Here is a 23,480-nt window from a genome sequence, read left to right as displayed (position 1 = left end):
GATGTATGGCACTGGAAATTGTGAAGATTCAATGACTTCCCCTCAAAGAAGTTGAATGTAGGTGGTTTCCAACCTTTGGAAGTATGAGGGTCCCTTTGTGGTTTATTTAGGACCATCCAGGTTCATATTTGTGCTTTTAATGTCTATTAAGAAACCGTAATGACTATTGCCACAGAACTGTCCATTTAAGAATGACTAAAATGGTAACTTTTATATTATTTATAGTTGACCACAAGAAAAAAACAAGAAATTATGACAAAATATTAACTTAGTAATGCTTTTAAAATAACTGTGCATTTTCTTCATTATAACAGTTCCAAACACATAAATGGGATAAGTTCCCAATTTATAATATATTAGGAAAATTATATTCATTATTTCCTTTATTCATTTATTTATTTACAGAATGGCTAATATGTCCATGGCACTGAGGTAGGCACTGAAGATACAAAAGTAACTAAAAATGAACATGGTGACAACCTCTTAAAGCACATATACATATTATATATAAGCAAAACTTGATAGGTATTGATCTACAGATAATGCTGTTACATATGCCTATTGAAGAACCCTGTCTCTAATTCCTCAGTTTCTCAGGAGTCCTCAGCTCACAGGTTGAGAATTCCCGGTGTAAAGGCCATCTCCTTCTTCTTTAACCATCAAACTGTGTGCCTTATAAACAAAAAACACAAGTCAGGAATGATGACACTTGGCTACAGATAACATGGTAGTGTGAAAAGTTTGTCCCATCCTGACTTGGTACAGAAAAACAGAATTATGATCTTTTTAACAGAACCCAATATGTCCTTGACCAGAATATGAAGGTGATTGACACATGTTGATTTGTTATTTGGACTTTTGCTCCCATTGTACAAGAAGGAAAAAAGAAAAACACCCTTTTAAAAGTTTTTAGGAAGGAGTATTTGGGGGCATCTAAAATAGGACTATGAACTACTAGTTCAAAATAAAGAGGCTTTGCTTTAATATCACACTCAATTTCAGTGTTGTGAAAGAACAGTCAGACAGTTAACAATTTACCTGATATCTTGGGTGCCTTCCAAGGCCCTTGCTGATTTCATTTTACAATGAGTCCTTCCAGGGGGTACAAATGAAGGGGATTTCTCTGTTTTGCATCTGTATTTGATACATGTTCTGTTAGGAAAGGAGTCAGGGAAATAGGAGGAAAAAAATCAGATTTTTTTTCCTTCTCCACTTGGCCCCCAACTGAGCAGGTTGAAATCCTTTCCTACCTGGAGCGCTGCAGGGGGTGTAACAAGTAGAGACATTGCTGGACATTTGCATCTAAAGAATTAATCAAAATTCCTCATTTGCCTGTAAGCCCCATGAATTTTATAACCTTGACGCTTTATAACACCCTACACTGGTTTCTGCCCTAGTATAGCCAAACAAACCAACATAAATCTGTATTTAAAAGAATGTAATTAGCAGTGGGCTACTGGACCGCATACTGGAACTATGCAGTTCCCTAGCCACAGAATTTCACAAAAGGGAAACAATGCAGAACAATGAAAGGCATTCCCTGGCTATATTAACCTTTAGGTCACCCATATTAATGACAGCTATTCTATGTGAACATTTTTACTTAAAGCAAACAATCTATTGAGGACAAAAGGTCAAATTTGCCTTTCTTTGGAGTTGGCATAGAATAACTTTCTTTCCCTTATTCTTGCCTGGAAATTGATATTATTGCTGCTTCCTGGGGATCATTTTCAAGGTTTAGTTTATAAATCTACCTTAGTTAGGGTCCTGTGGCATCCATCCCTAAAGCAGTACCTGAGCCCTCTAGGGCCCTACACCCTACCTGGAGCAACACAGAAAGAGGTAATCAGGACTGGTGCCAAGACTGTTAGACCCCTGAGAATGAGTCTTACAGGGGAATGTGATGGGCTCTGCCATCAACACCCTCCAGTGCAGCAGGAGCACTGGGAAAAACTTGTAAAAAATTTAGGAATATCTCCTGAGCCAAGGGAGAGAGAAGAGAGGGAAACTGTTTGCTGAACTTGGAACTGAAAAAGACAGAGAGCTCAGGACACTGATTAATACACCACAGGTCTGCCTTTCTTGTATAAACTTCAAAAGGAATTTCTTGGAAGGTAAGTGGAATCCCATACCTAAGAGGCCACTCAGATCCAAGTGCCCTCTAGAGGCAAAGGTGAGGTTTCCAGTCAACCTGCTGCTTGAGGATGTTTGGGGAAGAATAGGATGAGAGTTCCAAACACATAAATGGGATAAGTTCCCAAGAGCAGCCACACCACTGGTAGCTGCCAAGGAAGCCCTGACTAGTGAGAATGGTTCCCAAGAGCAGCGATGTCAGGCTATGTCTTCTCTTCCTGCTTGCCACCCTTGAGGGAAACTGAAACATGTGGAGTAGGGAAGGAGGAGGGTCATCTTAATATGTGGAGTAGGGAGGGAGGAGAGTCGTCTTTCCTTCTTTGGCAACCACTCTATACCCTTGGGCCCTTTTATACTAAATCATCTGGATCCTTAACTCCAAAATTACCTCCTCTTATTTCTTCCCCAGAAAAGCCTTTGCATACTTCAACCTTGCCACCTCCCCAGCAGCGTGACTAAGGTTGCTGCCTCTCATGGTGTCCCTCGTGACACAGCCACTTTACTGAGCACAGCTGTCTTCAGCTTGCTCACCACCACTACTCCGCTGTTCTAGCCTTCAGGGTGTGGCATCCACCCTGCTTTACTACACCTTTTTAAGCATGGAACAGACCCTTCTGGTAACAAGGCTCCAATATAGGCTTAAAACTGACCAACTGGAAGATAGCCTAAGATTATCTATTAAAGTATTAACCAAATGCATTAAAATTATCTGGAGTGTTTGTTACAGACAAGATTAAAGGCCATACTTCATACTTGGTTATTAGGTAGACTTTCTGGAAGTGGGTCTCAGAGATGTGCATATATAAAAAGCTTATCAGGAGAAATATATGCATACCAATATTTAAATCACTGGCATTGGGAAAAAATGTACAACCTCTATAAGATGTGGCTCCTCTCAGAGTCCACAGGACCAGGAGCCAACAGTAGGGACTCGCAGGAAACCTCCATGCTTAGATTGCAACCTGCATTCATGTGGCAAGCACTGGCTCCCCACCACCACTGGCGGTGTACTGGCATATCCATGCAGCAAAGCCTAGACAGTGTCAAAAGGTCCATTGAGAGAAATGGACCATCACCAATCAGGTCCATCTTTAGTCTAAGACTCACTCAAGTCCTGCCTTATTTCCAGTCCCAAGAATTGCTTCTTCTGAGGTATCATCATGGAAACCACCACCTCCCAAACCACAAAGGTATAATCTTGCTCTGAGAGTCTCAAAGCTTGGGTTGCTCCTTTCCCAAACAATAAATACCATGGTTCAGGCATTAACAGTCCAAGCTAAGCATTGCAAAGTCCAGTTCAGTTCTTTTCTTTTCATAGTCTCTTCTCTGTTGTAAGGTAAATGCCTATACTCCTTTCATGTAGTCCCCTTGGTCCTAGCTTAGACTGTGTAGGGAATCATGCTTAACTAGAATACAAACAAATCTCCTGAAGAAAAAGCAAGAGGTAGCAGACAGAGGAGTCTTAATCTGTACCTGGAAAAGAGGCATTTTGAATTCTTTGACTATAAAATGCCATCAGTTATCAGACAGACCATAAATGCAATTTGTTTTTCAAAAAAAGAGCAATACATTAAATGTACACAGAAGTATTTTACTAATTAACAGCATATATTTATCCATACAATTATATTACACGTTATTATGTAGTATTTCAATCAAAGTTGGAGACTTTTCCTATTCATAAACTTCCAAATCACATCTTACAGACAGCATGATATGTGTCAAACAGTGATTTCCATTTGGTATAACACTTGCTGATCCTTTTTACCACTTTCAGGATTGACAGGATAATTTCAAAACATATTAATTAAAGAACATCAGGGTGTATTCTGCACTCTGCGTTTGTTTTTATTTTCTTAGTTGAATTATATATGAAAGTCAGACAGCTTTCCTTGAATATTATGCAGAAAAATTTGACATTTATTTAGTACCTAAGTGTTTGATGACATGTGAGTCAGTCATACCAATCTCCTATATTTAACAATTTCCACTGCTTTTAATTGCATTGCCAGGCCCATGACACATAATACTTTTGCACACGTCACACTGACAAAATGAAACAAAGTATTTGTGGGTGGCTCCCCTTCTTGGGAACCTGTAAAGCATGTGGTTTATGCTAATCAAGAAAATATGGACAACAAACCAGTCTTAGAATGAAAAACTTGTTCTGCAAAGAAACTTATATTCCACAGACATGTTTTCATGCCCTTTTGAATACACAGTAACTTGTTTTCAATGCTACCTTTAAACCTTTAAAGTGTAATCTTTTTAAAATTATTTTAAGGGGGTGACACTATATATTAAATTTAAATATTTATGGTATTATACAAATAACTCAACCAAAATGACAATTAGATGATAGAAATTTCTATATAAAATGGTTTCCTTATACACATAAAATGGTATCAGTGTAAAAATTTCTTTTGATTCATAGCTCTGATGGACAGTTGGCAATTTCAGAATCATTAAAATGTAAAATGGGTGGGAAAAAAACCTGCAAAGATGCATTTCTACCTGCATTATAAAGGATCTATTTCTTAATACAGAGAACATGTATAAGTAGTTTTACATTTAGAAAAAGATAACTCATACCATACACAACACACAGACACAAAAGTCAGTTCCAGGAAGTTTAAAGATTTAAATATGAAAAGCAAAACTTAAACACTCTTAGAGAAAATATATAGGTTGTAGAAGAATGATCAGTAAACATCTGAAGAGATGTTCAATTTCACTAGTAATCAGAGAAATTTAAACTTAAACAGTGAGATGCCATCAGACTGGCATAAATTAAGAAGTCTGATAATACCCAATGATATTGAAGAGGTGGAAAAAACAGGAACTCTAATTTGTATAACAGAGCAACTTGGTAAAATCTAGCAAAGTTAAAGGTATATCCCACCTTTTGGGCTGTACCACAGAAAAGCTCTTACATATGTGCAAAAGAAAACATATCAAGTAAAAAGCTTAAATATCTACCAACAGAAGAAAAATTAGTAAATTATGGCATAAACAATTAGAATACTATACAGCAGTTTAAATTAATGTATTACAGCAACATCTGTCAACATGGATGAATCTTTTATGTTAAGCAAAAAGAAATCTGCAGACTATAGCTACAGTATACTATTTACATAAAGTTTAAAATCATGCAAACAAGCATGTCTATTGTTTATGGATATATAACCCATATGATGAAAAGAGTATAAAAAAAATAAAGACTAGGCTTAGGAATGATAAACACCAAGTTTAGGATAGTTGTTATCACAGGAGAGGGACACAGGAGGTATACACAGGGTATTTGAACTATATCTTACTTTTTGGTTTTGTTCTTCCAAAAAATAGAAGAAAAAAACCCTGAAAGAAGTGTGGTAAGATGCTAAGGTTTTTTAAAGCTGAATAGTAGGCATATACTATTTGTCATAGTATTTTCTATACTTTTTCTATATTCTTAAAATATTTTATAGTTTTATAAAGGGGAATGACTATATTATGAGATAGTAACAACAGAACTTAAAGACAACTGATGTGTAATTGATAATGTGTTAGCTTTGTCTTCCACTATAGATGAGAGTTACTCCAGGTAGGTAAATGCCAAATAAGTCAGAAGTTTTCTGTGACACGGTACTTCAAGCACCAGCATAATTAATTCAGTAGTTATTTTAGACATACTGATGAATTCAGCTGAGTTGAGTGACAATGGGAAGTAATTTTCCATTATTTTCATTTAACAAGGAAGTTTTAAATTGAGAACCGTAAATAAAAGAAAACTTCATATTATTTTTCTTTAAGAGTACTTTTTTCATTTTGAAAGCATTACTTCTTTCATACCCCTGAAAATTTAGGAGAGAGAATATTTTTTTAATAATGCTTTGAATGACTTGAAAGAAATAAAGTTCCAAAAGGTAGACACATTACCTTTTTTCAGGGTCAAATCAAGTCATTAAAATATTGGAGGCAGCACGTTGTAGTGAAAAGACCACAGAGTCAGAAATCAAGAAACTGAAGTTTAATCTTGGCTCTGCTACTTGCTAGGCACAGGAAAAAGTATAGGCTCGTAATCAATAAAATTTGGACATTTAATTAATTCGTCTATGTTCCCTTCCAGTCCTGACTATGAATATGCTCATTTATCTTGAACAGTAAGGTATATAGTAAGATGGTGGTAAGTGAAAATAAACAGCAAAACATAACCTCCAAATGAAAGGCAAGCATTTTAAAACTCCCATTCAGTGGCCTAGTAGTCTAAATCCAGATAATTTATGAATTCACCGAGTAACAGTCAGATAGTCTTTTGGATCATGGAGGTTTTCCTAATTTAACATTATCTGAGTGAGCTTCTTGGAATTTGGGAAATAGTGAAGTAATTGAGGAGAACTAAGAGGATGGATGATACTGTAATCAGTGGTTCTCAAACTTTCTTATATATCATGACCACCCATGTGTCTTGTGGAAAACACAGCTGCCCAGGCCCCATAGTAAAAATTCTGACTCAGGAAATCTGAAGTGGGGTTCAGCTATGTTATTCATAAGCCCCACAGACAATTTTAGTGTACACAAACATTTAAGAATCAACGCTAGAAGTGAACCAAACCAGCAAATTTATTGGCCATTTTGCTCAGTTATTAATTATAGAATTGTAACCACATCATTATAGTTGTTTAACCATTATTCACCAACTCACAAAAAAAGGATAAAATAACTGATGACTGCAGTTAATATTCATTATGCATGTATTATTAGCCAGACATCATACTATATGCTCTACATATATAATCTCTTTAAAGTCTCACAACCACCCCAGGAAATATGTACTATTACTATTACTATCATTACCACCTGTTGGTCCAATTAACACTGTTAGTGAGCAGCAATGTCAGAATTCCAACACAAGCAAATCAACATCAAAACCCATACTATCAACCAGTGCCTTACACTGTTTTTATAAGTAGTATGATTACCATCAGTAGCTGTTAATAACAATAGTTATCATTTTATAATACCCCTACTATGGGCTGAACTACATTAAATACATACATTATCTCATTTAATCCTCAAAGCATTCCCAGATGTATTTCTATCCCTGTTTTACAGATAGGGATACTGGGACTGATAGAAGGGGTAACACATCTGCGGGGTGACACAACTCAAAGTTAGGTCAGATCCGCTGACTCCTAAGCATATTCTCATTTTACATCATGATACCTCTCAAGCTATCAGGGTTTGGAACCCCAATTCTGTCCATTTTCTCCTTTTCCTAGTATTGTGCCCTTGTCCTCTTTGTACTGGTCATTTTCTAAGAGAGCAGTGAGTCTAGACATTTATTATTGTCTATTAGATCTGCTTCTGAAGGCAAACACTCTTTGTGGATACTTGCCTCTTAGAGAAAAGTTTCAGTTTTCCCAGCCCACTAAGGCAGTGGGAAATTTTCTTTCGCATTTCTTTACCAAATTTTCTTTGACTAAGCATCCCTATCAGGAAAACATTTTGAGCACAAGTCCCACTATATGAATATTTTTTATGAATTATATAATATAATATAATATGTATTCACATATTATGTATTTCATAAAACATGAAAAAATAGAACATTTTAAAATGATACTCTCAAAATATAAATAAAAAAAATTTCTAATATTTTCGTCTGACATCCCTGCTTCGGACTATCACTTTAAGAAACATTCACTAGGTCGAAGGCCAGAGTCAATGATCTCACAATTTAAAAGTTACAAAGCATCAACCTGGCTGAGTTGCAAAACTTTTAAAAAGATAGACTCTCAAGCCCCACTCCCAAAGATTCTGACTTAGAAAATGTTAGCACCCCAGTTGTGGCTGATACTCAGATATGGAAACCACTGTACTAAGAGACCCAACTCTGGCCAGAAGACCACAGGTCAGTGACAACAGTGATTATTACAACTATTTGGTCCTAATATTATCACCCTTCCCAGCCTGGGCTCATCCCTAACCATCTCATCTCTCTGATAAACTCTGACTTAAAAGATTTCAATTACCCTTCTGATCTCTGCTTTAATTTGGGAGGAGGGATTATTTATGTCTAACCTTTGGGTTTAGATGAAAGAGAATAGTTTAAAGGGATTTTTACCACTAGGAAGACTATGCTAAGTAAGAACAGACAACTTCTCGGTGGGCTAGTCCTCTATCCCTTTAATAAAGTTCCCCATTTTTCCCATTGTAGCAATACAAGCACAAAATAGCTTTTAGACCTTCTTGCTGGGCTTAATGCAGAAAAGCCTTCATTACAACTTGTCCACTACTTTTGGGCTATATTTGCATTTAAAACATTACCACTTCTGAAATAAATATTTTTAATAATTAGTTTGATTCACACAGCTACATTTACATGTGTGGGGGGATGTGGAGTAAATGATTGTGGAATAACACAACCATGCAATCTCTTTCATAGTCACATCTTAATGTGTCCTAAATTGTATCCACACAGTTTATTGAATGGTTTAGTTTATCAAATGTTTATATAAACCAGTGTATTTTGTCATATCAAGAGGAGAGTGTTACTAAACCAGTTGTTTAACATTCATTAAAATAGATTAATGTACCTACTCTGGATTTCAGACCCAGTCTGACCAGCCTTAATTATCCCAATTCACTTAAGTCATTCTTGCCTAATTTGCATTAATTCCTAATCTATCCTTGGTCACCAGTCTGTCTCTTCTTCCACCCTTAAAACCCCTACCCAAATGACAGCAGTGATAATACCAGGCCTACAGCGGCAAGTACATAGCTGTGAGTGGAACAATGGGACACTCATCAGAGTCAGAGGGCATTCCCAGACAATTTGATCCTCAGATACATTTGCACTGCTTACAAAATCAAATACACATAGTCACTGATAAAGTTTCATTTGCTGCACAAGCCTAAACTATCTTTTCCAATTTATTTACAGCGAAAGACACCATCAATAGAACAAAAAGGAACCCTACAGTATGGGAGAATATATTTGAAAATGACAGATGATAAAGGCTTGACGTCCAGAATATATAAAGAGCTCACACGCCTCAACAAACAAAAAACAAATAACCCAATTAAAAAATGGGCAGAGGAACTGAACAGACAGTTCTCCTACAGATGGCCAAGAGACACATGAAAAGATGCTCCACATCGCTAATTATCAGAGAAATGCAAATTAAAACTACAATGAGGTATCACCTCACACCAGTAAGGATAGCTGCCATCCAAAAGACAAACAACAACAAATGTTGGCGAGGCTGTGGAGAAAGGGGAACCCTCCTACACTCTGGTGGGAATGTAAATTAGTTCAACCATTGTGGAAAGCAGTATGGAGGTGCATCAAAATTCAAAACAGACCTACCATTTGACCCAGGAATTCCACTCCTGAATTTACCCTAAGAACGCAGCAATCAAGTTTGAGAAAGACAGATGCACATGTTTATCGCAGCACTATTTACAATAGCCAAGAATTGGAAGCAACCTAAATGTCCATCCAATGGAATACTACTCAGCCATAAGAAGTGGAAAAATCCAACCATTTGCAGCAACATGGATGGAGCTGGAGAAAAAAAAAGGTTATTTTGTTAGAGAATTCATTTTTCACATCTAGAAACTGGAAAGACTATAGATTTAAAAATAATAAGCTTTTAAATTATTTCACCCATTAAAATTGAGATGACTCTAAGTATGGACTCACTAATTTTAGATTTAGAAAATTATCCTAAGGAAATAAGATGTATCCAAAGGTTTATGTTCAATGGTATTCTGCTAGATGTTACTATAAAAAGGAAAGGAATTTTACTAAATTGTGGGATATTCACTTGATTAAGCTTTAAAATCATATTACCAAATAATATTTTAAGAAATAGTAAAATGTAGAAAATATATGTTGAGAGGAAAAGAAGATAGTAAAACCCTATTAGATATATGCAGATTTTGACATCAATTTTATAAAAGAGAAAATGTGTGCATTTCTTTAAACAGACTGGAAAGATATATAACAAAATATTTGTAATTACTTCTGATAAAATTCCAGGTGAAAATTTTTCCAAATTTTCTACAATAAGCATTCTTTTACTTACATAGATACACACATATATTTGGTTTGTTGAAACCCTGAGAAGTGACTTTATGAGGAAAGTGTGCTTTGGTCCCTAAATGACTTTAACTTGAAAATGATGTAAACATGACTTTCAACATTTTATTATGGAGATTACTCAGTGTATACTATTATTCATTTTACAAAATTGCCATAAATGTTTATTTAAGTTTAGTCATTTGCATAGACACATAAATAAAATTCCTATGTTGTTTTTATCCCATCTGCTTTCTTATTATTTGAGTATATATGAAAATAATAAAAATAAAAATATTATCCAGTACTAAAAAATAATAATGGGCATACAAAGAGACCTGCTAGCAAGCAATATTGTTTCTTTTGTTGGAAAAGATGATCAATTTTAAGATAGTTAATTATAACCAATAGATGCCCCTTGCTATGCAATGATACAACTTAGGTTGCCCCATGATCTTATATTAAACAGTATCAGCTTATATAATTCTCTGGTCTATAAATTACTAATTCCAAAAGTGATCAAAAGGAGAGTTACACCTTATTATATATAGTTCTTCAAAAGTCCAAGTCTTTTAGAAAGAGCAAAGAAGGAACAAAAATTCTCAAACAGATATTTTAAAGTGTTGACTTTGGGAATTTTCAACAGCCCACCTCTTCATGAGATTTATGCCATTGAAAATACAGATAAAACACAGAAGAAAAGCACCATCCATCTAATTACTTCAGTGAGGATGAGGCAGAGATAGGGAGGGGGAAGCTCCCACCCAACAACCCAGTTTTAAGCCTTTATGTGTAGTTGGGAAGTAAAAGAGCATGATCAGTTGTAACACAACCACAAAACACTACTCCTCTGACAAGTTATTAAAAGATTAGTGCCAGATATTAGAGGGAGGTTGTGAGTGTGAAGGCTGAGTATAGGTGGTTTAGTGTGGATTTTTTTATTGAGCCATCAACTTATAATATTTTTCTACACTATGCAACATAGGACAAAAAGTGAAGGGAAGCTTAGAAGAGCTATTCATGAGAACAAAATCTGAGCTCTGAGTCAACTGTTCACACATTGCAAATGTATTTCATCCACTTTTAGCACAATACCACCCTTGGTAGCAATGCATCCTGAGCTTGAGACTGTCTTAAGTTTAAGGGTACAAAGAAGTTGACTATGGGCTTTAAAATATCTCCAAATACACTCTTCTCCCAGGTAAAAAGGAAGTACCTGGATTTTTGGACTAGTCTCACAAATCTGCTACTGTATAAACTAGCAACTTGGAATCTCTTCCTTCTATGTATACAGATGGTATCATAACTGGAAAAGTTTTCCAGATAAAAAGCAAACACAGTTCAATGTTGAGACCTTATTAGCATTTCTAAAGAGCTGTGAAAAGCCTCTCTTCTCTCTCCCCTGCCAAGTAAATTTTGTTTTGCTGAGCTTTGGCACTGTTTCTCTGTTGTCATGGTGGGGCACTATTGTCACAGCTGTCTCAGGGGGCGCTGCCTAGAATATGTTCAGAAAATAACACACAAATACAGAAATGACATTTGCTATACCAAAAAAGCTTTTATAAGGCAACCACACCTACTCCTGCAAAACTCCAAACTGATAATATAAATATCACTTTACACTTTTAAAACTATGGAGCCAAAAGATGAAATTAGTAAGTGAACGAGTGCATTTACTACTGAGATAAGAACATTAGGAGAACACACAGATGCCTTTCCTAAGGAGAGAAAATAAAACAGAGAAAATAATATTTTAAAGATTTTTTAATATGAAAACTAATGCAAGCTTTCTCAAAAATAATTATAACCCATTCCTTCCAACTACTTCATTTAGTAAATTTTCTTTTCTAAGACGACCAATTTTTTTTATCTTGCTCTTCAGAAAATAGTAGGCTGTCAACAACGTCATATAAAATATTGCAATGTTCTTGTCAATTTCATATTGATTATGAATTAATTAAAAAGGTAGTTAAGGAAATTGATAATAGTACATACAATGCCTTGAGTGAGGAGTAAAATGAGAATATGTTATGCAACATACTGGAATTTCCTTTAAAAGTATATTTATTGCCTTTAGGATATTTAGTTTAACCAGAATTGCAGGTAGGAACCTGCAATAATGTGCATTTATTCATTACATCCTTGCTAGTAAATAAGTGGCTCAGAGGTCATCTGACATCTAACCATTTTCACAATGATTCCAGATTAAGAACAAAAATAAAAGAGCTTTATCTTTAGTCACTACTTCTGACATTTTCAGAATCAAGCTTGTCACAGTACCATCACAGACTTGCCATAGGACTTTGAGAAAGTTACCTTCCCAATCATCACTCCTTTTTCTCAAAATACATTAGCAATTAAAATAATGTAATAATACTTATAGTGGATCAGCATAAATATTTAAGAATTTAAGAATATTTAAGTAAGATACAGCCACATTAAGATACTGGTTTTACAAAGCAAAACAAAATGTACAAAATAGCAGCAGGCTCATAGACACTGAGAAATGACTGGGTGGTTACCATGGAGGAGGGGCTGTGTGGATAAATGGGGAGGAAGAGGGCGATAAGGGGCACAGAAATTCTCAATCATAATGTAAGTTGGTCACAAAGACAGTAGTACAGTATGGAGAATATAGACAATGATTCTGTAACATCTTCCTATGTTGACATATAGTAACTGCACTAGTGGGGATGAGGATTTAATAATATGGGTAACTGTTGAACCACCGAACTGTATACTTGAAACCAATATAAGATTGTATATCAATGATACATCAGTAAATAAATAAATAAATAAATACAGATATTGGTTTGAACCCCTTAATAGATGAAAGGTACAGTGAATTAAATAAGAAAGAGGAATTATTTCTCCCTTACATAAAAGTCTGAGCTGGTAGATGATGTGGAAGGTAGGGTGGATTTCTTCCATGAGGCCATCCAGGGACCTAGATTTCATCTATGCTATTGTCCACTAGATCAAGGGTATAGAAACTATAGTCAGTAGGCTGGTCACCTATTTTTTTAAATAAAGTTTTATTGGAACATAGCCATGCCCAATAGTGTAAGTACTATCTGTGGCTGCTTCTGCGCTCTGATAGCAGAACAGTTTACTATAGTTGTTACAGAGACCTGTAAATCAAACTATTTCCTATCAGACCCTTTAGGAAATTTGCCAACCCTTGCAAAGAAAATTTATTAAATGAAGTTCTCAACTGCACAGTAAAATGATTCATCATCACATTGTAGCTTGTGTGAAAAGCTAAAAATGAAAGTACAGATATCTTCTTAAGGACACTAATCATCTCTTTTCATATACCATTGGCCAGAACTTAGTTATATGGCTCACCTGCCTACAGAGGCAGCTAGAAAATGTTGTTTCTTGCTTCATAATGATGTGCCCAACTAAAAGTTGGAGGTTTTATTCCTAAAAGATATCAGAGACTGGATATCAGAGGCCAATTTATAGGCTCTTCACAAACTACTTCTCTGGCCACCAAAGTATCTTTACATACCCTTCTGATGCATAAGTACACATTTGCCTCCTTCCCGAGGAAACAACATAACATCCCACCCAGTTACCACATCTATCTCGTAGTCCAAGATCTTGAGTGATAGGCAGTCCTCTCTCCTTTGAGATTGGATGTGGCTCCTTTTGTAACAATGACTCATAAACTAAGACATCCAATATACAGTGGTGTGGCAAAAGCATGATAGCCCCAATAAAAACTCCAAGTCAAAAAAGAAAGAATGAGAAATATATCTAATTGCTGGTTCACAATTGCCAAATCCTAATGAGGGGAACCTGCAAAGATTCCCTACCCTGACAGAGTTAAGTCCCTTGGTTGGCCCATCTATCACCCCTGATTCTGCTATCTCGGAGGTTCTTTCATGCCCATTATCCTCAGTAGCCACATCTAAAGTTAGTATTGGAAACTATGTTCTTCTTAGAGATTATAAACTTTCTCAGCCTGCTTCCTGTTGGTGTGGCATTAGAGACCCCAGGGGTTGTATCAGGGGTTGAAAAATCACAGATTTATGATTTCTTACAAATATTTAGTAAGTTTCTGTGAGTGGTACCTCTGGAGTTGTACTGTGTACAATCTGCAAGTCTGTGAAGACACTCACTGCAAAGCTAAAAGTTGTCTCAACTACTGAGCCAAGCTTCCCAAGAAGGGTTGAACATCAGAGTACTGGCTCCAAGTACTTTGCAGCTAATGCAAGAATGCATCCTGAACCAGTCAAAACAGAACTGTGGGTGGGCCTGTGGGGGAAACAGCTGGGGACTGGTAAATTGAGTAGAGCTCTACCTTTTGGGATCCACAGAGCTTTTGCCAGAATACACCCCTGAATGAACATTACCCAGAGAAAGAGAACATTTTCTCCTACTCTCTATCCCCCCACCTTTAATACAATGACATGCCATTATATATTTACCCTTTCTTCCAAGCAAAATAAAAACGGCCCTTCTCCATGAGATTTTCTTATTCTACCCAGGTCAGAATCAATCAATTCCTCTTTGGGGCTCCAATAACACTTATAAATTGTAATCATTTACTGGCTGGTTACTAGTTACTTAGTTTTCCTATGCCTTAGTTTCTTTCTGGAAATAATAGTAAAGATTTCATTGAATTATTATGAGAATTAGATCTATTAACTTCTAGAAAGCATTTAGAACAATTCCTGTTATAGGGGAAGCACTTGAAAAAATTTGACTATGATTATTATTATGAGCCAGGGAATTCTAATTTTGCATAAGCAATTTGGATTATGTTTCTGTAACTTCTGACTTAAATTATCCTGATTCAGTTTTATTTTATAAAAAACTACCAAGAGGCAAGAACCAATTCCTCTAACATAAGTTCATTTTTTCACTTCTAATTTCATTGAACTGTGTAGAAATCAGTTTTGAGGATATGTAAGACTGAGAAATACTAAAAATTTAAATTGCATAGTGAACCTGTTATGCCTCCATGCTCAACAAGCATAGTGGACATAGTTAGTTACCTAACCAGATCCATTACCTCTCTGACAGAACCCTGATTGGTTTCAGTATATATCCCCATCTGCCTTACACACAGTTGATCCACTCTCAGCTTCTGGAGTAATCCTAAATTATCTAAAGCAGTGGTTTTCAATCAGGGTGATTTTGCCTCCCAGGGGTCATCTGGTAATGCCTAGAGACATTTTGGTTATCACAATTTGTGGGAGGGCGCTTCTGGCATCTAGTGGGTGAGAGCCAGGGATGCCAGCTGAACATGCTATAGTGCACAAGACAGCCCCCCACAACAAGGAATTATTCAATCCAAAATGCCAGTCGTGCCAAAGTTAAGAAACCCTTGTCGAAAAGGAAGCCTATCCCTCTTATCAGGGGGAATAATATGTGACCCAATTCTAACCAATGAGACATGAGAAGAGGTTTTCTAGATGCTTCTGGGAAAGCTTTTCATCTAATCTAAGAAAGAAGTTTAGGTGTCTCTCCCTCTGTCTTTCCCTCTCTCGCTTCCTATCATATGCCAAGCTAGCATGCAATCTAATTGCTCCAGCAGCCATCCTCCAACCATGAGAGAAACCAGCCTGAGGATTAAAACAGAACAAAGCAATACAGCAATCCTCTGTCTTTGACAACACAGTGAAACCACTGGATCTATCCTGTCTCTGGAGTTTCTCTTATGTAAACTAACACATTTCCTCATTTTTCAAGTCAGTTTGAGTATCATATTCCATGAGTTGCATCAACATCAAGTTTTATTAAATACCTACTATGCCAAGGATGGTATTAGGCACTGAGAATATAAAAATGAATTAGACCATCAGTTGGACCATTGTAGAATTTACATTCTAAAAGAGAAGATGGATCCCTAAAGAAATAATTATGGTATCTGCTGTAAAAGAGAGAGGTGCAATATGAGCCTAAAAGATATACTAGTTCTGCTTACCAAGTCTATCTCCCCTACTAGATTCCTTAAGGGCAAAGAAATCAAATCATTTTCAGCTTCTCATTCTTAATATTTGGCATGATTCCTTGTACACAGATGTTCAAAATATTTGATTAGTTTAGTTTAAATACTTATCAAAAGGATCTTTTTATTACCAGATTCTCTCAATGTTCTTGTTGATTTTTAGAGGCTAAAACTGAGTCCAAATGCAATGCACATTTCCATTAATATTTCCTCCCATTTTTCCAGAAGTCTCTAGCCCTATCTAGTATATATGTATACATATTTGCTGTACTTCCAAATGGGTTTAAAGTAACTGGAAATATAAAACACAGACATATCTGAATATGCATTTTTCCAAAGAACACATACAGACAACTAACATGTACATGAAAAGGTGTTCAACATCACTAATCACCAGGGAAATGCATATCAAAACCAAAATGAGATATCACTTCATACCTATTAGAAGAGCTACTATCAAAAAGAAAAGATAGCAAGTGGTGAGGATGTAAAGAAAAGAGAACCCTAGTCACTGTTAGTGGGAATATAGATTGGTACAGCCATTATGGAAAAAATTTGGAGTTTCCCTAAACACTAAAAGTAGGACTACCATATGACCGAGCAATCTCAATTCTGGGTATATATCCAAAGGAAATAAAACCTCTATCTCAAAGAGATAATCTGCACTCCCATGTTCATTACAGCATTTTTCAAAATAGGCCAGGTAACCTAAGTGTCCTTTAACAGATGAATGGATAAAGAAGATGTGATAGATAGATATATCATGGAATATTGTATATACATTCCATTCCAATATTGTAAAATATAGAACTCATAGAAGCAAAGAGTAGAAAAGTGGATGCCAGGGGCTAGGGGTGGGAGAATAGAGAGAGGTAGTCAAAGGTAGTAAAAAGTTTCAACTTTCAATTATCAAAAAAAAAAATAGCTTTCTTCTTGGAAATGTAAATAAAATTTTAGAACAGAATTTTCTCATAATTTGGTAATTTTTCAGAAAGCAAGAGTGCCAGAGCTAAAAGTGGTTTATTTAATCCAGACAGGTAAAGTCTTGTTTGACAAGATTCTCCATCTTAATCCTTCCAAAAAATGTATTGTTATCTATTGGGAGGTTTTAGTCAAAGGAGTATAGTTTTAGCTTTATTTTAACCTGAAATATATGAAGATAGTACCCAGAGGAACAATTGGAATTGAGGAACTCTGGACAATGTACATCTGTAGGAATGCCTGCAGGGGATAGGTGATACTGGTTTCAGGAGGTGCTGAAAACATGATGAGCATAAGTTATTTCCTAATGGGTGTCAGGAGCAGTGAAAAGGAACTTATAAGCGCAGATGATCAATGCATTTGTTTTTAGTTCATCTCTAACTACCAGTTTTGAAATTACATGTTTTTATCTTCATAAAAAACAAAACTGGAACAATCCTCTAAGATTTTCCAAGTTTAAGAATGTCTACTTCTCTCTCACTTTCTTTTCTTGAGTTTTGTCTGTTCACTTTTATTAGTGATTTTCAGTTTCACTGTGTCTGTATTTTGTTTACTTTTTGATGAATAAAAATCGTATATATATAAGGTGTACAACATGATGTTTTGATATATGTATACACTGTGAAATGATTACTACCATCAAACTAATTAACATATCCATCATTTCCATAGTTACCATTTGTGTGTGTGTGTGGTAAGAACATTTGAGACTTTTCTCTTAGCAAATTTCAAGTATACAGTATAGTATTATTAATTATAGTCACCATGCTATATATTAGGTCTCCAGAACTTATTCATTTTCCAACTAGAAAGTTTACACACTTTGATCAGCATCTCCCATTTTCCTCCACCTCCTAATCTCTGGTAAACACCATTCTGGTCTCTGTTACTATGAGTTTGACTTTTTTTTAAATTCCAGTATAATTGATACCAAGCCGTATTTGTCTTTTTCTGTCTGTTTTCTTTCATTTAGCATAATACCCTCCAGGTTCATCCATGTTGTTGCAAATGATAAGATTTCCTTCTTTTTTAAAGGTGAATAATATTCCTGTGTGTGTGTGTGTGTGTGTGTGTGTGTGTGTGTGTGTGTGTGTGTCATGTTTTCTTGATCCATTCATCTATTGATGGACACTTAGATTGTTCCATTCCTTGCCTGTTGTGAATAATGCTGCAATGAACATGGGAGTACAGATATCTCTTCAAGATAATGGTTTTATTTTCTTCAGGTATATACCCAAAAGTGGGGATGCTGGGTAAGAAAGCTATTTTTAAGGTTGCATAAATTTTCCTTAAAGAATAGGTTGCTATTAATCATGACTCTAGATTGTAAATAAGATAAAAAATATTATTTAAATGAGTTTAAGCAAAAAAGCAAACTACTAGGTTGTCTGAGAAGCTCAAGTCAAGGGGTCAGCCCAATACTGGCACCTTTCACTTCCCTTCTGTGTCTCTACTCTGCTCCTGTTTGTTAGTTTTCAATCAATATAAGACAGACTCCATGAGGCTTGATAAGATTACAATGTATGGCTCCATGCTACATCCTAATCTAGCAACTTCTGCAGAAGGGATCTTCTCTACCATCATACATCTGTCAGTTCAGTGAAGGTCTCTGATTGGTCCTGCTTGGATCAATGGCCCACTCCTGAACCAATCACTGTAGAAAAAGAGGTTACTATGAATGGCCAAACATGGTTCATGTGCCATTATTGTGGCCAAATGAGTGAGGCCCTAGGAACTGCAGCCCATCAGAATCACAGGAAGTAGAGGAGAGGCAGTTCCTGTAAAGGGATGTTGAACAGACTAAAAAAAAAGGAAGTCCAGTGCAGTAGGAAAGTATAACATTGGGTAAATCATATTACGTCCAGAACATTTTTAGGCAGTATTTGATGGGGATTTTAGGCAGTATTTTCCTGTTTGATGGGGATGGGAAATGGTGGGCTTTTGCCCTGGAACTAGTTACCTAGTATTGTGGGAACTCATATTCCCACTCAAGGTCTTAAACTTGCAGTCTACCTGTCCCATATATCAACTCTTCTATTTTGCATGGTCAGCTCCTATTTTGTGTATATCATTATGAGACAGGGTAAGTGGGACCTAATATGGCATGCGGTTCTTTTCTAAAGCACTTCGAAATCCTGGGAAGACTGGGATTATAACATATGCTCCAGTGAGCCTGTTAAGATTACTCATGATGACTCCAGGCTATGTTTGGAACTCTCTCTGAAGTGAATAAACAGATGGCTAGCAGTGGCTAAAATTGAAAGTAGTTTTTAAAATGTTGAGAATCAGTTACTTTAATGTTCTCCAAGCTTAAAGATCTTTCAAAAATGACTATACAACATTTACTAAGAAACATGTTCCTTCTGGAATGAATATAGCTAAAGGAGAGCAAATGTGCTGTAATATTCCAAGACATGAATTCAAAGTGATGTGAAAAAAGAATTACTGTTTTCACATCCCTATCACAGAAGTCTTGAGGCATAATTAATTGATGATGATTGCTTCAGAAGTATTCTGAGCCAAGACTCCACCAAAAAAGAGAAATATTTTTCTCATTAACTTTCTCCTAGCACATATTATTCACAAGAAATTTACAGGAATGAGTATGCTATGTCTTGGAAAAGTGACCAGTGATTTAGGAGTATGCTGAGCCAGAAACAGCAAAATGGTGGGAAAGGCGAGTTTCAGGATTCTGAATCCTAGAAACTATGCCAGTAGGATTTTCTGAGGGCCAAAAAAGACAGTGAATAAGCCAGTCCAGCTGTGAGAATGCAGCTGTGAGCTTGCTGAAGGAAATGATGAAGTAGAAGGCAACCTCATAAAATGGACATGCCACCAAGCTGAGAACAGTTTTAGCACACTGGAGGACAAAATCAGTATTTAGAATGACTCTGATAAGTTAAAGACTTGGGTCCAAGAAAAAAAAACAGAAAAAATTTCAACAATACCAGTCACAGCTTAATATCAAATAAGAATCTATAGGACCTACATAGCATTATAGGAAGAAGTTGAGCAGCAATGAAACAAGGTGGGTGATACTCTAAGAGAATTTATAGCATATAGAGATTATCTTGTTTAATTCCTTTTACAGACTTAAAAAAAAAGTCTTGACCAGAGAAGGCATTTCAATTATCTTTTGCTATTGATCATATTACCCCCAAAATTAGGGGCTTAAAATTGTTTATTTGTTTGCAATTCTATAATTTGGGCAAGGCTCGGCAAAGAAAGCTTGTCACTACTCCACATGGCATCACCTGGGGTGGTGCAGCTATGACTAGAGAGAATCTACTTCCAAGATGGCCTTGCTCAGACAGGCAAGTTGGCGTAGCTGTCAGTTAGGAGATCAGCTGGGGCTGTTAGCCAGGGATTTGGTTCTCCTCAACATGGCTTCTCCATGTGGCTAGGTTGGGCTTGTGAAGAAGCCATGCGGAGGACAACTGCTCACAGCATGGCAATCTCTGGGTAGGCATAGTACATGGCACTGGCTTCCCCAGAAAGTTGCTAAGTCTTCTTAAGGCTTAAGCCTAGAGTGAACACAGTGTCATTTTCTCTTTATTCTACTGGTTAAGGCAGGTCTCAGGGTGAGCCCAGATTCAAAAGAACACTGCACAGGAGCATGAATATGTGGAGGCAGAGTTCAACTTATCCCAGAGGAGATGTGACTCGTGCAAGGTTAACTATATACTACTATCAATTAGAGGAAACTTGGTGCTGATGTCTATAAAATAAAGCATAAGAAAAAAAGATAGAGCTGTTTTGTTTGGCCAACATAGAAAAGAAAGAAAAGGAAAATAGGCAGAAATAGTAGAACAAAAGTCCTATTATAAGGACCATGGTCAAATCTCAGCTTCACAACTTAAAACAAATCTGGAAAACTTGGAGGTAAGTCAGAAGAGAACAGTAATTATGATTGAAGGACAGAAAAATAAAATATATGATAAAAACTTTTAAAAAATAAAATTATATAGCCTGAAGAACAGCAGACTGAAGAGTGACTTAATAATGAACCTCAAAGCTGTATATGAACATTTGCCACCAATTCCTATTCTCAAGAACAGAAAAAGAGTATGTCTATTTAAATTGATCATATAAGATCTAGGTTGAAACAATTTCCTGGAATAAGTGATGGATTAGAGAAAAAAAAGACAGACTATGTTGACGGATAGTAGCTGTACTAGTGGGGAGAGAATTTAATAATATGGGTAACTGTTGAACCACTGTGTTGTATACTTGAAACTAATATAAGATTGTATATCAATAAAAAAAAGATATAAAATTTTCTTTCTAAAATCCTTAAGAGAGGGCACAGTTAAATACATGGGAAAGTTTTATCTGCCCTCAATTAAAAAGGAACCCTCCCTGATGACTCTCTCCTGTGACACTGTGAAGCTCCTAGTCCTTTTATGCTCCTGTCCTTGCTCCCTGCCTATACCCAATCTAGATCAACAGTTTCTTGAAAACAGGGTTGTGTCTTGATCTTCTTTTCCCAGTCTACAACTTGCTCTTAACAGAATATATGCTCAATATATGTGTTTAGATATCTTTGCCCATGCTAATTGGATGCTAAACATAATGATTAAATAATTGTCCATTTATTCAATTCAAATGATATTTACTGTGCATTGACTCTGTGCCAGGCACTACACTATATGCAATGACATACTATAATCAACAAAACATAGTTTCCGTCTTTATAGCATAGTAAGGTTTTACACACACACACACACACACACACACACACACACACATATATGTCAACAAAATTTGTCAGACTGAAGGTGATAATTGATCCTGTTAACCAAAATAAAATTAGAACAAAGAAAAATGTTCTTCTGGGATAAAGGACAAATGTAAGAAATACATTCTGATTAGGAAAAATTTAATCCCAGAAACTATATAAAATTAAGAAAGAAAGATACACATCTTTCCTTCAACCTCGGTCCTATTCCCCTAAGGTAATCACATTTATCTGTGTGTGTGTGTGTGTGTGTAGTTTTTGAAGGAAAATTATAGAATGATATGACACTAAAATGGGACCATTTTAATCTCTGGTAAGATTAAACAGTAAGTGATAATGAGCACGGGCTCTGGATTTGCACTGACTGGAAATTTCTTAACAATTAGAACACCATTTTTTCTCTATTTCAATGGAAATAATTATAACATCTATCTCATGAAATTGTTACAAAATTTATCTTTTGGTATATTGTACATTTTTGGTTACTGAATTCTTTTTTGAGCCATCCTAACTGTTTATAAGGATTAACTTTTCATAGAGGTCTTTCTCTAAGATTGATTTTTGCTTTATCATATAGAGATCTTCAAAAAAAAACAAAGAATTTTTTGATTTTTAATAGGCTAAAACATTCTATTTTGCAATTACCAAATGGATCCATTGAACCTTTATAAAAATCTGAGATAAATGATGGAATCTTACTGATCTGATTTTCTTATATCTTGAAATATTTTGCTATTTCATCATTGTTGACTGACTACTCTCAACTGTGATTTTTTAAAAAGACTACAATAATAAGAAAATAGATGAATTATGAAATTACCTAGAAGCATGTGCAATAGTGAAATAAATCACCACTAATCATGCTTCAGTTTATTATTGTACTGACCAAAGCATTGAATTATCTTTCAAAAAGATAAAAAAGATATAGGAAAAACTATTTGTGAGTACCTTTTTTAAGCTTAAAAAGTTTTTGAAAAAAAATGTTGAGAAATTTGGGTGTATAAGTCAAGTTCAGGAGAAAATAGAGTTCAGAGAGAGGGAAGTAATACTGCATGTGGTACACATGAAAAATTTTTAAATGGTAATTAATAATGAAGATTTAGGAAACACTCTCCTCGACTATCTTGAAATCCCTCAACTAAATTGTAAACACACAGAGAGGGCTTATAATTTTTTGTTCTCCCTAAACTGGGTTATGCTGGGCTCACAGTATGTTTTCAATGAACGATTAATTGAGAAAAATGGCCTGAAATCAGTCCTTCATTTCAGTAAAGTGGAACGGTTAGAAGTATAAATCTTGCAGCTGCCCAATTATCCTGGATGCTAATTCCTACTCTGCCATTTAACTTGATGTTTGATGTTTATCAACTTACCCCTTCTGCATGTCAGTTTCATCACCTGTAAAAGAGAGACAATAACAATATCTACCTCAAAAGACTAAGATGATACACGACATAATACAAGTGAAATACTTAGTAGGTTGCTCAGTAAATGTAAACCCTTATTTTTTTCCTAAATAACAGAAATTTTCATCAGTAAAGCAGTAAAATGTACAAAGCCAAATGTCAGCAACACTAACACAAGTCTCACATAATTATTTT

The 23,480-nt window shown here is 35.7% G+C and overlaps 1 long non-coding RNA gene across 2 annotated transcripts in view; it reads right to left on the bottom strand.

The window, feature by feature from the left end:
- Positions 1-379: 379 nt before the first annotated feature.
- The window catches only part of LOC140843819 (uncharacterized), a 54,743-nt gene continuing 31,642 nt past the window's right edge, over positions 380-23,480 (bottom strand). For both annotated transcript variants that reach the window (XR_012121776.1, XR_012121777.1), the window contains 2 exons: positions 1,039-1,152; positions 380-664 (listed from right to left, as the gene is read on the bottom strand). This is a non-coding gene — a long non-coding RNA (uncharacterized lncRNA). The remainder of the gene's footprint in view (positions 665-1,038; positions 1,153-23,480) is intronic.

Source organism: Manis javanica, chromosome 10, assembly GCF_040802235.1.
Source record: "Manis javanica isolate MJ-LG chromosome 10, MJ_LKY, whole genome shotgun sequence".
NCBI classification, from domain to species: domain Eukaryota; kingdom Metazoa; phylum Chordata; class Mammalia; order Pholidota; family Manidae; genus Manis; species Manis javanica.
The sequence above is the reverse complement of the archived record's forward strand: the minus strand, read 5'-3'. Positions and strand labels throughout refer to the sequence as shown.